The sequence below is a fragment of the Eptesicus fuscus genome, chromosome 20 (assembly GCF_027574615.1).
Source record: "Eptesicus fuscus isolate TK198812 chromosome 20, DD_ASM_mEF_20220401, whole genome shotgun sequence".
Classification (NCBI taxonomy): domain Eukaryota; kingdom Metazoa; phylum Chordata; class Mammalia; order Chiroptera; family Vespertilionidae; genus Eptesicus; species Eptesicus fuscus.
The window spans coordinates 18,576,446-18,590,099 of NC_072492.1; the positions used below are offsets into that span (position 1 = coordinate 18,576,446).

Here is a 13,654-nt window from a genome sequence, read left to right on the forward strand (position 1 = left end):
GGTATAGAGACCTACCCCCCTTCTCCTTCGGCTGGAGCTCGGCGAGCTGGAGGCGGTGCAGGCGTTTGCCATGTGGTCTTAAACAACTTACATAACTTCTCTGGGCCTCAATTTTCTAATCAATCAAATGGGGATTTGGACAGCACCTTCCTCATTGAGTAATTGCGAGAACATCAAGGGAGAAAATGAATAGAAATGTCCTTGAATAGCATCCAAGACCTCATTTGGTAGCTCTTGTTAACTAATAGAATGTAATACTCAAGTATCCCCTTATGGAACTTTCTGTAGAATTTTATTATTATAATTTATTTAACTAGTTCCCTAGTAATGAACATCCAGAGATAATAGTGATTAAGTGTATTTGACTTTGGAGTTGAACAGAACTGGTTTGAATCCCATGTCTACCACTTCTTATTAGAATGACCTCGGGGAAGTGATTTACCTCTCTGATCTTCAGTTTCTTCACCTACATAATGGAAATCATAAACCTATAGTTGATCTCCATTACTTACAGATTCTGGTTTTATGAATTTGCCTGCTTGCTGAAATGTCTTTGTAATCCCCAGGTTGATACTCATGGTGCTTTTGTGCGTGTTCACAGACACGTGCAGAAGAACAGTGAAAAATTTGAGTTGCCCAGTTTGTACTTTCCCAGTTGAGGTTGAACAAAGCAACACTTTGCCTTTTTGTTTCAGCCCTCATACTGTAAACAAGAGTCCTTTTTGTGGTCTATTTAGTAGCACTTTTTTTTTTTTTTTTTGCAATTTTGTGCTTTCTGTTGGTGATTGTACTATTTAAAATAGCTACCAAGCATATTGCTGAAGAGCTGTGTACTGTTCATGAGTGCAAGAAGGCTGCCATGGAGAAAAGAGGGAGAAAATACACGTGCTAGATAAGCTTCAAGCAGGCATGAGTTATACCAGTAGTGCTGCTGACCATGATGAGTTCAATATTTAGGAATCAACAATATATATTCCATATGGTGTCTTTAAACAAAAACACATAAGTCAAAGTTATGCATTGGTTAGTTTATTGAAATATCATGACTGGAAGTTCACAGGAGCCTAACCCTGGGTTTCCCATAGGAGCAATTGTTTGTGATTCACTATTTCAGCATTCAGTACCATGTTATGCATATAACTACCATAAACAATGAATACTGACCGTATCGCATAAGGTTGTTATAGCGGGGCTCAACTGAACTATTGCATGCAGGTGTTCAGCATTGTGCCTTGCACCTGGGAGCTAGGGCCAGAGCAGGGTGGGAATGGGATGAAACTCTAGATATTCTTGGCAGTTTGATTCTGACACTTATCTAAGTACCACATGATTCAAAGCAGGAGTATATTTTACTGAAAGCCATGAAGACCTAGAAACTTCACAACAAAACTCTCAGGCTAAGCCACAGGATTCTCCCCCAGAAAGCCTCCGATAAACCACTTTCTTGCAAACAACAGATTACTTTTGCAAAAAACAGATGACCTAGCTCATGATCATAATTCGCCTTCTGGAATGAAATGACAATTGCAAATGAGTGATATAGTTCTCCTTTTTTCACTTTTGTAAACTAGCAGGGAGTTCCTACTCCTTTTCCTCCTCCTGGGCATTTTGATAGTAAAAATGCCACATTTTGTTCATTATTACATTATACATCTATCCTTATGTAACATCATAAAAAGGGCAAGAATTTCACAAGAGGTTCAAAAAGAAAATCCATAGTTTTCATTTCAAAGATACTGAAACAAGGCCCAGTGATCAAGTTAAACAGCTAAGTGACAGACCTGAGTGAGGCCTGTCTGCTCCCACCTGTGCATTGCGTTACTGCATTGTTCTCTGTTCTGACTTGGATGAGGAACCGTGGAGTCTAGACAGGCTTTTCCATAAGAGATTGCACTGGTCTTCTTTCAATTAGTCCAAAGCTTCACGCTTCCCGCCCCCCCCCCCCCCCCCCCCCCCGCTTCCTGGAATACTCTTCTTCATCCCTTCTCTAATTCTTACTCATCTTTTGGGTTCTAGCTATGTCACTTACTCAGAGAGGTCATGTCTGACCACTCTCTTTTCCTTCCCTAAAACATCCCTTCTCCAATTCTTCCATAACATTCTGTACTTTCCTCCATAGCACTCATCACAATTTTCAGTTAAATGTCTATTTGTATATGCATTTGTCTTCTCCATTAGGTTCTCGGCCCTATGTAAGCAGGGACCCAATCTATTTTGTTCTCTACTGTAAATCCATTGCTTAGCACAGTGCTATATGCATTATAGGCCCTTAAATAAATGTTAATTGCAAGAATAAATGAATGAATGAAATGTTGTTTATCACACACTACTCTAGTGAAGGATAGCTTGGGGTGAAAATGGATGTTACTGACAATATTTTAACGATTGGTGTTTGGTTTCATCATCCTCTACTCCCTCATCCCCACCCCCAACCCCAATCTCTACCCTTAGTATAGAGCAGCATTTGTCTAGTACATTTAATCTCCTAGTGTCAGACCTAGTCTCTATGAATTTGGAGACTGGTTTTTGGAATAGATACACTTACCAGGACTCATTCAATTTGTAGGATTTTAGGCTTAAAAATTCTTACTGAAATAAAGTTTAATTTCATATAATTTTGGAATAACTCCAGGCATTCACCATTCAATGCGAATAATTCAATATTATTCTGGAATAAGTCCAAGGCATTCACCATTCAGAGAAAAAGACATTTGTTTTGTTTTGCTAAAACTGAACTCCAGCTATAAGAAAGACACTGTTGAATTTATAAATAATTTTGTGCATTTTAGGTATCTAAGAATGGATATTGTTTTTATATGTTTATAGTATATATATATTTTTACTTGTACTGATATACTGCAAACTTTTTACTATATATTTTAATTTTAATTAATAATTTTTTCCTAATTGTAAAAACAAGCATATTCTTTGTAGAAATTTTAGAAAATAAAGAAAAGCATGAAGGAGAAGCAAGAAGGATAGAGAAACAAAAGAAAAAACAGTCCAAACAGTCAAAATTTCACCACCTGGAGATAACCAATGTTAACACTTTGGCATAATTTCTCTCATCCTTAGGCACACACACTCATATATAACATGTATATTTGTATGTATACAATATATATATATATATATACACATATATAACATCTATATATATAAAAGGCTACTATCCTAAGTGTCCATCCGGGTAATGACATCATGTAGCAATGCCTGGCTTCCTCTCCCCAGCAATGACTAGCCTCCTTGCAGTTTCTTCAGTCCAGGAACATGACTTGCTTTATAGCCAGGTGGAAACATTTCACACTTTAACCAAATGTCTGTGAAGCGTTTTCCCGTGCCTCCTCTCATTTGATCCTCACAGAAGTCCTGGAGTACGTAGATAGGAGATACGGTGGAATCCTATTTTCTTTTCATTAGCTGGAAAACGGAGAATTAGAAAGCTTAGAAACTTGACCCAACTGAAAAGAAGTAAAAAAATGGTGGACCTTGAAAAGGACTTCAGGTTTTCTCATTGTGCAGAATATAGTCAAACACTGCTGCATATCCTTTTATGTCATGACTTTCTTCTTTGTTCCTAAGTTCTTATTCGGCAGTATGTGTATAAGCAGTTATTTCAGAACAGATAACCTGGATGGTGTCATTTTTTAGTCTCCTTTATATCCTAGTACTTATTTCTGAGGCATTCACAACTGCATGTCAACTTGGCTGAGTGTAGAATTCTTAAGCTATAAGCATCCTCAGGATTCTGTAGGATATATTTTATTGACTTACGTTTTACAGGGTTGCATAAACTTGAGGCCAGCTTGAGTTTAGTTCCTTTGGAGATACTACTCTGTTTTGTCATTTTTCCCTGTCTGAATTATTTTTATTTTATTTATTTAATTGATTTTTTTTTTTTAGAGAGAGAGAAAAGGGGAGAAGGAGGAGGAGAGAGAGAGAGAGAGAGAGAGAGAGAGAGAGAGAGAGAGAGAGAGAAACATCTACTTGTTCCATTTATTTATGTATTCATTGGTTGCTTATATGTGCCCTGACTGGGAATTAAACCCATAACCTTGGTGTATCAGGACAATGCTCTAACCAAATGAATTACGCGGCCAGGGCCCGGTCTGAATTCTTGAAGGCTTTTTTCTTTTTCCTTGAAATATTAAAAAATGTCATCTGGCTAGTCTAGATGATGGTTTCTTTTCATTCATTATGTCAGAAGGCTTAAGTGTTATGAGAATTATTTAATTATTACTTTTACTCCTGCCATGTTTTCCCCTTCTGAGATTCTACTGTATTCAGTCAATTTGTTCAACAAATATTCATTAAGCAACTATTCTATGCTGGGTCACTATTTTAGGTATTGGGGATATATCATTAGGGAACATAAATGCTTACATTTTTGTTGATTGGATTTTCTGACTCTGTTTTATATACCATTCACTTTTGTTCTGATTTTTCAAGGGGACCTCATCCTTTGAGCTACAGAATCTCTTCACAGTCCCATGGTGTTTCTTCCTTTGTTCATCTTAACATAGAGGGATATGTGCACGTCCAGCTTTGTGTAATACTTAAGTAGGAATTACAGTGGATTCTATTAGAGATTAAAAGATTGAAAATGATGTAAGTGTATGTCCTGACTATCTGTCCAGCTGCCCTAGCCTTGCCTTCAACCCCAAGTAAGGGGATGGTGACGGAATTCCCTCAGGGTGATAATATATTTTCCAGAAGTAGAATCTTGAACTGGCCCTTCCTTCTAATTGAGTCCATCTACACATGATCCAGCAGAAACTCCTCAAAGTTTCTGGCATGTGGAAGTTTTTTCCTCTCTGTTTATTCCTTTGATCTCTTCTATGTGGATTTATAATCCTGTTCTCACAAAGCCATTTTATTTAAAAGCCACAAAATAATAATTTTTTTCCTATGTTAAGAGGATTAGAAAAATGCTCAAGACTCATAATTATATGTAGTTTTGAAATTTTTCATAAAGGGTCTCAAACCCCTTTGGGAAGCTGCATGGCCTTGTGGGAGTCAGGAGAATGAAGGCTGATTATGATACATAATTTCACTGTAGCTTTGAACAAAAACTATTTGAACTTCACGTTCTCTAATCTCAGATCTTCTTATGTGGAAACTCTTTGAACTGTTCAAAGATAGACACTAAGGAAATCTGAAGACTTTTTGTTATTGTTTGAATGCTATTATAGCTGTGAGCACTTTCAAGCTAGGCCAAAGTGTGACTGCTTGAGGCATATAGCAAATGAGGTCTAGTTGCTGGGAAGCCCAGATATGCAAAGCAGTCCTGAAGTGTAGCCTTGAAGGGACACTGTCGTATGGTGTAAGGTCCAAGAGAATGGTAATGTAGACCCACATTTTTGTTAGGTCAAATTACTATGCCAGACTTACCTGAAAGTAGTTGTCCTCTCCTATTCATGAAAATGAAAGCCTTAATACATACCTTTTGTACTTCTGGCCAGATAGGCAACAGATGTTGTCTATCTTTGTGAGATGTTCTGAAAGTGTGCAAATAATAATCTGTATGCTTATCTCAGAAGCTTATAGAAAATATCTTGATGCCCTAGGCAAAACTTAGGCAAAACTTCCAGGTCCTCCCCATTCATACTCTTAATCTGTCCTGTATTTTACAATTCAATTTCTTTATGAAATTCCTGTAAGACTCAATATGAAATTTACCTAATGGTGGGGGAAAACAATCTCTTTACTAAGATCCATGACACTGCAGCTGTTTCTGCACTATGGAGATAAATGGCTCTCTATGTCATTACTCTCATACAAGTGACTTTTTAAAAATATATATATTTTATTGATTATTTACAGAGAGGAAGGGAGAGGGATAGAGAGTTAGAAACATTGATGAGAGAGAAACATCCATCAGCTGCCCCCTGCACATCCCTTACTGGGGATGTGCCCACAACCAAGGCACATGCCCTTGACCGGAATCGAACCTGGGACTCTTCAGTCCGCAGGCTGACACTCCATCCACTGAGCCAAACCGGTGGATGGAGTGTCAAGTGACTTTTTAAAGTAATGGACATGAAATAGAGCAGGGGTCCAGTTCACTGTCCCTCAGACCGTTGGAGGGCCGGACTATAGTTTAAAAAAAAAACTATGAACAAATTCCTATGCACACTGCACATATCTTATTTTGAAGTAAAAAAACAAAATGGCAAAAACACCTGCATGTGGCCCGCGGGCCGTAGTTTGAGGACGCCTGAAATAGAGGAATAAGAATTTCCTCCTTCTGCACAATGTTGTGCAAATGCATCACACTTGTAACAATAGGCCAAAACAGAAAAGGGCACCTTAATTTTTTCTACAACTGGTTATCGCACACATTGCTTTAGGAGCTAGATATATATATCAGTAAACAGAACACAATACCTGCTCCCATGTAGCTTCAAATCTAGTGGGAAGACTAATCAAATATATTAATTAGGATAAGGTGTTATGAAGGAAATGTATAAGATATAATAAAGGCATGTAAGAGTAGAAGAGATCTATTTATTTTTTTATTTCTTTATTGATTAAGGTATTACATATGTGTCCTTATTCACCCATACCCCCAACCCCCCATTCATGCCTCCACCCCCCTGTTGTCTGGGTCCATTGATTAGGCTTATATGCATGCATATAGAAGAGATCTCTTTATATATGGCAGGAAGGAACAGAGTCTTGGAAGTGACATTTACATTAAGTTTTAGAATGAGAAGGAACCTGCTACAGGAAGAGCTAGAGGAATTACAGCAGAAGAAACGGAATGTGCTAAGGTATTAGGCAGGTGAATAGTTGTGCTACTAAAAGAAATGCTGGCCCTAGCCGGTTTGGCTCAGTGGATAGTGTTGGCCTGCGGACCAAGGGGTCCCGGGTTTAATTCTGGTCAAGGGCACATACCTGGGTTGTAGGCTCCTTCTCGGCCTGGGCCCTGGTCTTGGTGCGAGCAGGAGGCAACCAATCGACGTGCTTCTCTCACATCGATGTTTCTCTCTGTCTTTCTCTTTCTCTAAAAAAATCAATGGAAAAATCTTTTCAGGTGAGGATTAAAGAAAGAAAGAAATGCTGAAGAAAAATAAGAGGAGTTTGTATATGGTTTGAAGAGGAAATTGGTAATTTATCTTTGGAACTTGTTACATTTGGAGTACTGATTAAATTCTTATTTCTAGTGGATACTGGGCAGAATGTATAGGCCCCCTTCATAATGTTAACACCTTATTTATATTTTATTATATGATTCAGTCTTACGATATTTTTGAATTTTCAGAATAATCATGCCTGAGTTGGAGTTTGGAATAAGAGAAAACTCTACTAAAATCCATAACACTGCATCTGTTTCTGAATTATGGAAATAAATGGTTCTCTATGTCACAGTCTTAGACAAGTGGCTATTTCTTTTTGTAATGGACATGAGATGAAGAAAGAATAATTTGTCCAATGATGAACAATCTTTACTGGCAGCACACAAGCTGAGGAGAATGCAATGATACTACACATACATTGAGCATCTACCATGTGTGTGGCAGGTACTGTGCTGGACTCGGGGAATAACTCAGAGGAAAAAACCCAGTCAAGACTTGGAGCTTACAAGACTAATAAGGTAGATGAGAAAATTTAACGTACAAATAAAATAACTGCAAACAGTGGCAAGTTCTATAAAAGAAACAAATACAGGAAATAAGTGGGGGGAGGGGGTGACACTAGGTAGAGTATTTAGGGAAATCTTCCTTGAGTAGGTGACATTTACTTAAGCTGATTTCTAAAGGATGAGGAGTCAGTCATAACAAAATTAGGGGGTGTGGCTGGCTATCAATGAACCATCAAATTGTTTTATGTGGTATTTGGCCCTGAAAAGTTAAGGCAGGGTGAACAGCTCATATTGGGATATTTAGAAGTGGCACAGTGAGGAGGGAAGGTGTTGGGAGTGGTCTGTCTCATGGGAGTATTTTATCACTGGCATTGGTTGTTTGTTTGTTTGTTTTTTAAATATATTTTTATTGATTTCAGAGAGGAAGGGAGAGGGAGAGAGAGATAGAAGCATCAATAATGAGAAAGAATCATGGATCAACTGCCTCCTGCATGTCTTCTACAAGGGATAGAGCCTGCAACCTGGACATGTGCCCTTGACCAGAATCGAACCCGGGACCCTTCAGTACGAAGGCCAGTGCTTTATCCACTGAGCCAAACCAGCTAGGACTATTGCTGGCATTGTTTAAAATTGCCCACACATGGTGATAATAAAAGGCAGAGTGACATTTAGTCAATTTTACTATTATTTTAAACTTTTTTGTAGACAAAGCCCCATCATGGACTAAATAGTGTCCCTCCAAAAGATGTTCACATCTTAATCCCTGAAACCTGTGAATATTACCTCACATGGTAAAAGAGTTACCTTATGTGAAAAGATGTGATTAAGGATTTTGAGAGTGTGTATCAGATTATATTTAAATAAGCTGAATGGTGATATTAGGCTGAAAAATTAAATTACCCAGTTCTTAAGATATATTTTAATAGTGTCATTAGTGTAGAATTTGATGCTGTGTTGGGAGAAATGTTTTTTACATCCAAGTTTGCTGACACCCAAGTAAATTCACCCAAGTTAAGCTACCTGCCTGGCCCATGTGGTAATTTTATAGAGCCATTTTTATTGTGCAAGGAGGCCTCCTGGCAATTCAAGTAGGCCCTTTAAGATGAGACTACAGCCCTGAACCTGGTCACAAGTGTAGGTTCAGTCACTGGCCAGCATTAGGGACACCAAATCTTACTAACCAAACTCACAAGTTTGGCAAGTGACAAAATTCAAGTGTTTAAAAATATTCAATCTATATATATAAAACCCTAAGTGACTGTTACAACCCAATGACTGGAACGACTGGTTGACCAGTTGCTATGATGTGCACTGACCACCAGGGGGCAGATGCTCAATGCAGGAGCTGCCCCTGGTGGTCAATACGCTCCCACAGGGGGAGTGCTGCTCAGCCAGAAGCCGGACTCACGGCTGGCGAGTGCAGCTGCAGTGGCAGGAGCCTCTCCCAACTCCGTGGCAGCGCTACCAAGCGGTGGTGGCATGGCACCCGGCCCAGCTCTGGCTCCTCCCTGGCCACCTGCCCCTTGGTGCACTGCTACACCCCTCAGGGGATGTCCAACTGCCAGTTTAGGCCTGATCCCCACAGGCCAGGGATCAGGCCTAAACCGGCAGTCAGATGTCCCCTGAGGGGTCCTAGATTGCGAGAGGGCACAGGCCAGGCTGAGGAACACTGCTCTCCCCTCCCCCATTCACGAATCCACGCACCATCCCTCTAGTAGTTTAATAAAATACATATTAAGAATTTATGTGTACTTTCTCTCCTTATAGAGAAATCATATATAATGCAAGGTTATATTCAGACTATAGCTAGGTCAGTGGTCGGCAAACTCATTAGTCAACAGAGCCAAATATCAACAGTACAACTATTGAAATTTCTTTTGAGAGCCAAATTTTTTAAACTTAAACTTCTTCTAACACCACCTTCTTCAAAATAGACTCGCCCTGGCTGTGGTATTTTGTGGATGAGCCACACTCAAGGGGCCAAAGAGCTGCATGTGCCTCGCAAGCTGCAGTTTGCCGACCATGGAGCTAGGTGATGACATCAGAGCAATCAGAATAAGTTTGATGAATGCTTTTATACTAGGCAGCCTCTGAGATAAGCTTTAATGATTCCTTCTGTGAGTGTATAGTATTCATATCCTCCTGTGATCCCCTCCCAATTGTGTGTAGGTTGGACTCACTTCTGACTATAGAACGTATGGGGTATTGCTTCTGAGATTAAGTTACAAAAGGACTGTGGCTTCATCTTCAGTGCTCCCTCTTGTTCTGTTGCTCACTCTGAGGGAAGATAATGGCTATGTTGTGGACTGTCCTATGGAGATGCCTCTATTCAGTGAGGAACTGAGGCCCTCAGTCCAACACCTCACAAGGAACTGATCCTACCAACAACCACATGAGTGAGCTTGAAAACAGATGCCCCCAGCAATCTCATGAGACACCTTGAACCAGAGGCACCCAGCTAAGCAACACCAGGATTTCTGACCCTCAGATACTGTGATATAATAAATGTTTGTTGTTGTACATGTGAAACTAATATAAAATAACTAGAGGCCTGGTGCACGAAATTTGGGCACAGGTGGTGGTGGTGGTGGTGTCTCTCAGCCCAGCCTGCACCCTCTCCAATCTGGGATCCCTCTCACAATCCAGGACTGCTGGCTCCTAACCACTTGCCTGCCTGCCTGCCTGATTGCCCCTAACCGCTTCTGCCTGCCAACCTGATCACCCCCTAACCACTCCCCTGCCAGCCTGATTGATGCCTAACTGCTCCCCTGCCAGCCCGATTGCCTCTAACTGCCCTCCCCTGAAGGCCTGGTTGCCTCCAACTGCCCTCCCCTGCAGGCCTGGTCCCCCCAACTGCCCTCCCCTGCAGGCCTGGTCCCCCCAACTGCCCTCCTCTGCTGGCCATCTTGTGGCGGCCATCTTGTGCCCACATGGGGGCAGCCATCTTGTGTGTTGGAATGATGGTCAATTTGCATATTACCTCTTTATTATATAAGATATTGAATGTCCACTGTAATTGAAAAAGAAGTTTGTTGTTTTAAGGCCCTGAGTTTTGGGGGTAAATTGCTACACAGCAATCAATAATACAATATCAATCACATAACTTTTAAAATACTGTATTAATTTAAAAACAATAAATGAGAATAGGAAGGGAAATAAAATTAATATGTTGTAGTTTTCATGGTTACACTATTTATTTTCTTATCATTTCTTAGGCATTCTAATCACACTGACTAGATTCTTTTTGTTACTTTTATCCCGCTTATGTTGAATCTTACTGGTTTGATTCTCAGGGAGTGACCTTTTATCCAACTTCTGGATGTATCTAACTATGGACTCCAATATACCTGCATATACATACTGACAACTAAATATTTATTGATTCACTCATACACAAATTCATTTTGTCAACTGAATACTCAAAAATGAATCCATAATGGCATATTAATTTCCTTGGTCTTTTTTTTTTTGCATTAATGTTTACAGGATAATTGGATGTTGAATTTATTCATTGTTTTAAAAAATCTTTATTGTTGAAAGAAATACAGATGTAACCTCCGCCCCCCCAAACTGGCCTGTTCCAGCCCTCCCCTACCCCCCGCCCGAATTGTTTCATTTTTAAAAAAATACATTTTTTTACAAAAGGAATAAATTATTCAATGTACAACATTTAGAAAAAAATAGAGAAGCCAAAAAGAAAAAAACTAAAAGTCAAGTTTGAACTTGCTACTCAGAAAGAACTACTATTTGAGACTGAATACACTATTGTTTTTATTTATTTATTTATTTATTTATTGTTTTTATTTTATTTATTTTTGTTGATTTTAGAGAGGAAGGGAGAGGGAGAAAAACATCGATGTGAGAGAGAAATATCAGTCAAGTACCTCCTGGGGATCAAACCCACAATCTGGGTATGTGCCCTGACTGGGAATAGAACCCAAGACCCTTCAGTGTACAGAGCAAGGCTCCAACTTTGTAACACCAGCCAGGGCTGTTTTTATTTTTTAAACATTACAAATAAGACTTTTTACTTGCCACCATTAAAAGTCTGAATTTTAAACAGATTCTTGAACTGCTAGCTCATATTCATCAGCTCATTCAAATTTAGCACCTATCTCATCCCCAATAGCTTTTCCAGAACTACTATCTTCACCATAAAGCAGAGTGTTCCCAATTCATACTTAGGCTTTCTCAGCATATTTTTCCTAATGAAGATATCATGGAACAGATAAATAGATTGATAAGCCTTTTTTATGTGTCTTCTAATGCTTTCTTTTAAAAAAATATTTTTATTGATTTCAGAGAGAAAGGGAGAGGGAGAGATAGAAACACCAATGATGAGAGAGAAGCATTGATCAGCTGCCTCCTGCACACCCTACACTGGGGATTGAGCCCACAACCTGGGCATGTGCCCTTGACCGGAATTGAACCTGGGACCCTTCAGTCCATAGGCCGACGCTCCATCCACTGAGCCAAACTGGCGAGGGCTTCTAATGCTTTCTAGAATCACTTTATTTATTTGCAATCAATTTAATGTCCACTTTTTTCAAGTCATTTGTCTGCACCTCTTAGGTAATGGCTTCCATTTTCTTCAGTATTTGGTGAACCTGTTGGTGCTGAAGAGCACTTCTGAATCTGATTATTGTGTGTGTTTTTTGTTGTTGTTTTTGTTTTTAGTAAAACCAACACAGAATAAACAAAGCAAATAACCATCACTAGCCTTGACAACAACATGAGCTTCAATCATGGTCTGTCATTTTTTGACTGTGGAGCACATTTTGTTTCCATGGTAAGATCCATGCAGTGAAAAGTTAATCAGTCAGTTTTTGCCCTGAACATTCTTGGTATTTAACTTGAATTTTCTAAATGCAACTTCATTCTGCAGATCAACAAGACTCACTTCAAAAACACGACCCTTGAGGTCATCACATGCAATTTTGATTCCTTGAGTTCTAGCGACTAGTGTTTTCCCAATATTTTTATATTTGACATAGTTGGTGTTTTCACATCATATCAATCTTTTATAACTGGATTAACCACTTTTCTTCTTGGCAACCTTTTCACCATCTTTCATAAGGTGCTTCTTCTTGCCAACTGCCATGGTGCTGATCAGAGAGCCAAAAGGCTCTTTGCCTATCCTTTTCAAAATTGGGAAAACACTCTACTCTTGGTTAACTTGATAACTGACTTCTCTAAAACTCGGTTTCCTTAATGAAATTTTATATCAGGAAGTTTAGTTTTGTGTATCTAATATTTAAAAATTTAGCATCACTAATATTTACAGTATTTAAAAAATTTGATTGATAGAGAGAGAAAGAGACATCAATTTGTTGTTCCATTTATTTATGCACTCATTGGTTGATTCTTGTATGTACCCTGACCAGGGATTGAACCCAAAACCTTGTTGTATTGGGACAGCATTCTAACCAACTGAGCTACCTGGCCAGGGCAGTATCACTAATATTTAATATTTAGTACCACTTACTGATGTTATAAACACTGTCCTCTACAACTTTATTTAGATTGTCTTATTTAAATTTCACTACACCTTGGCACTAATATTACTTCCATTTTTCAAATGAGTAAAGCAGGGCTTAGAGAGGTTAAATAATGTGCCCAAACAAGGTTACAAAGCTAAGCAGTTTCAGTACAGATTCTGTCTGGTGACAAAACTTAACCACTCAGCTGTAGTTTCTCCCTCAATCCTCCCCCCCGCCCCATAATACTTTTCTTAAAAGCAAATTGTCATTTTTGAAAACTTTTATATTTAGAAAAGTCATCATACTCCAGTCATTAGAAGCCTAACCTAATTTACCCATACCTCTATTCAATTCCTTTGAAAGTTTTTTGAAGTTAGTGTCCCTAGGCAAAAATATTAACATCTGAAGGAAATATATATGAATAAAATTCTTGCCCTGCTGAAATGAAACAGTGGATGTTACCAGTGATTTGCCTCATTTTGAAACTGGAATTATCATCAGAAAGCTGATTTCTATTTATAGAAAACTACATTAAACTGTTTCTGATGATAATTTCTATAAAGTTATATTTAATCATTGCAGTTGAAAA

General features: G+C 38.9%; 1 pseudogene; it reads right to left on the bottom strand.

Annotated features, from left to right (window-relative positions):
* Positions 1–11,640: 11,640 nt before the first annotated feature.
* Positions 11,641–12,686, bottom strand: LOC103291736 (40S ribosomal protein S3a-like; annotated as a pseudogene).
* Between the last annotated feature and the right edge of the window lie 968 nt (positions 12,687–13,654).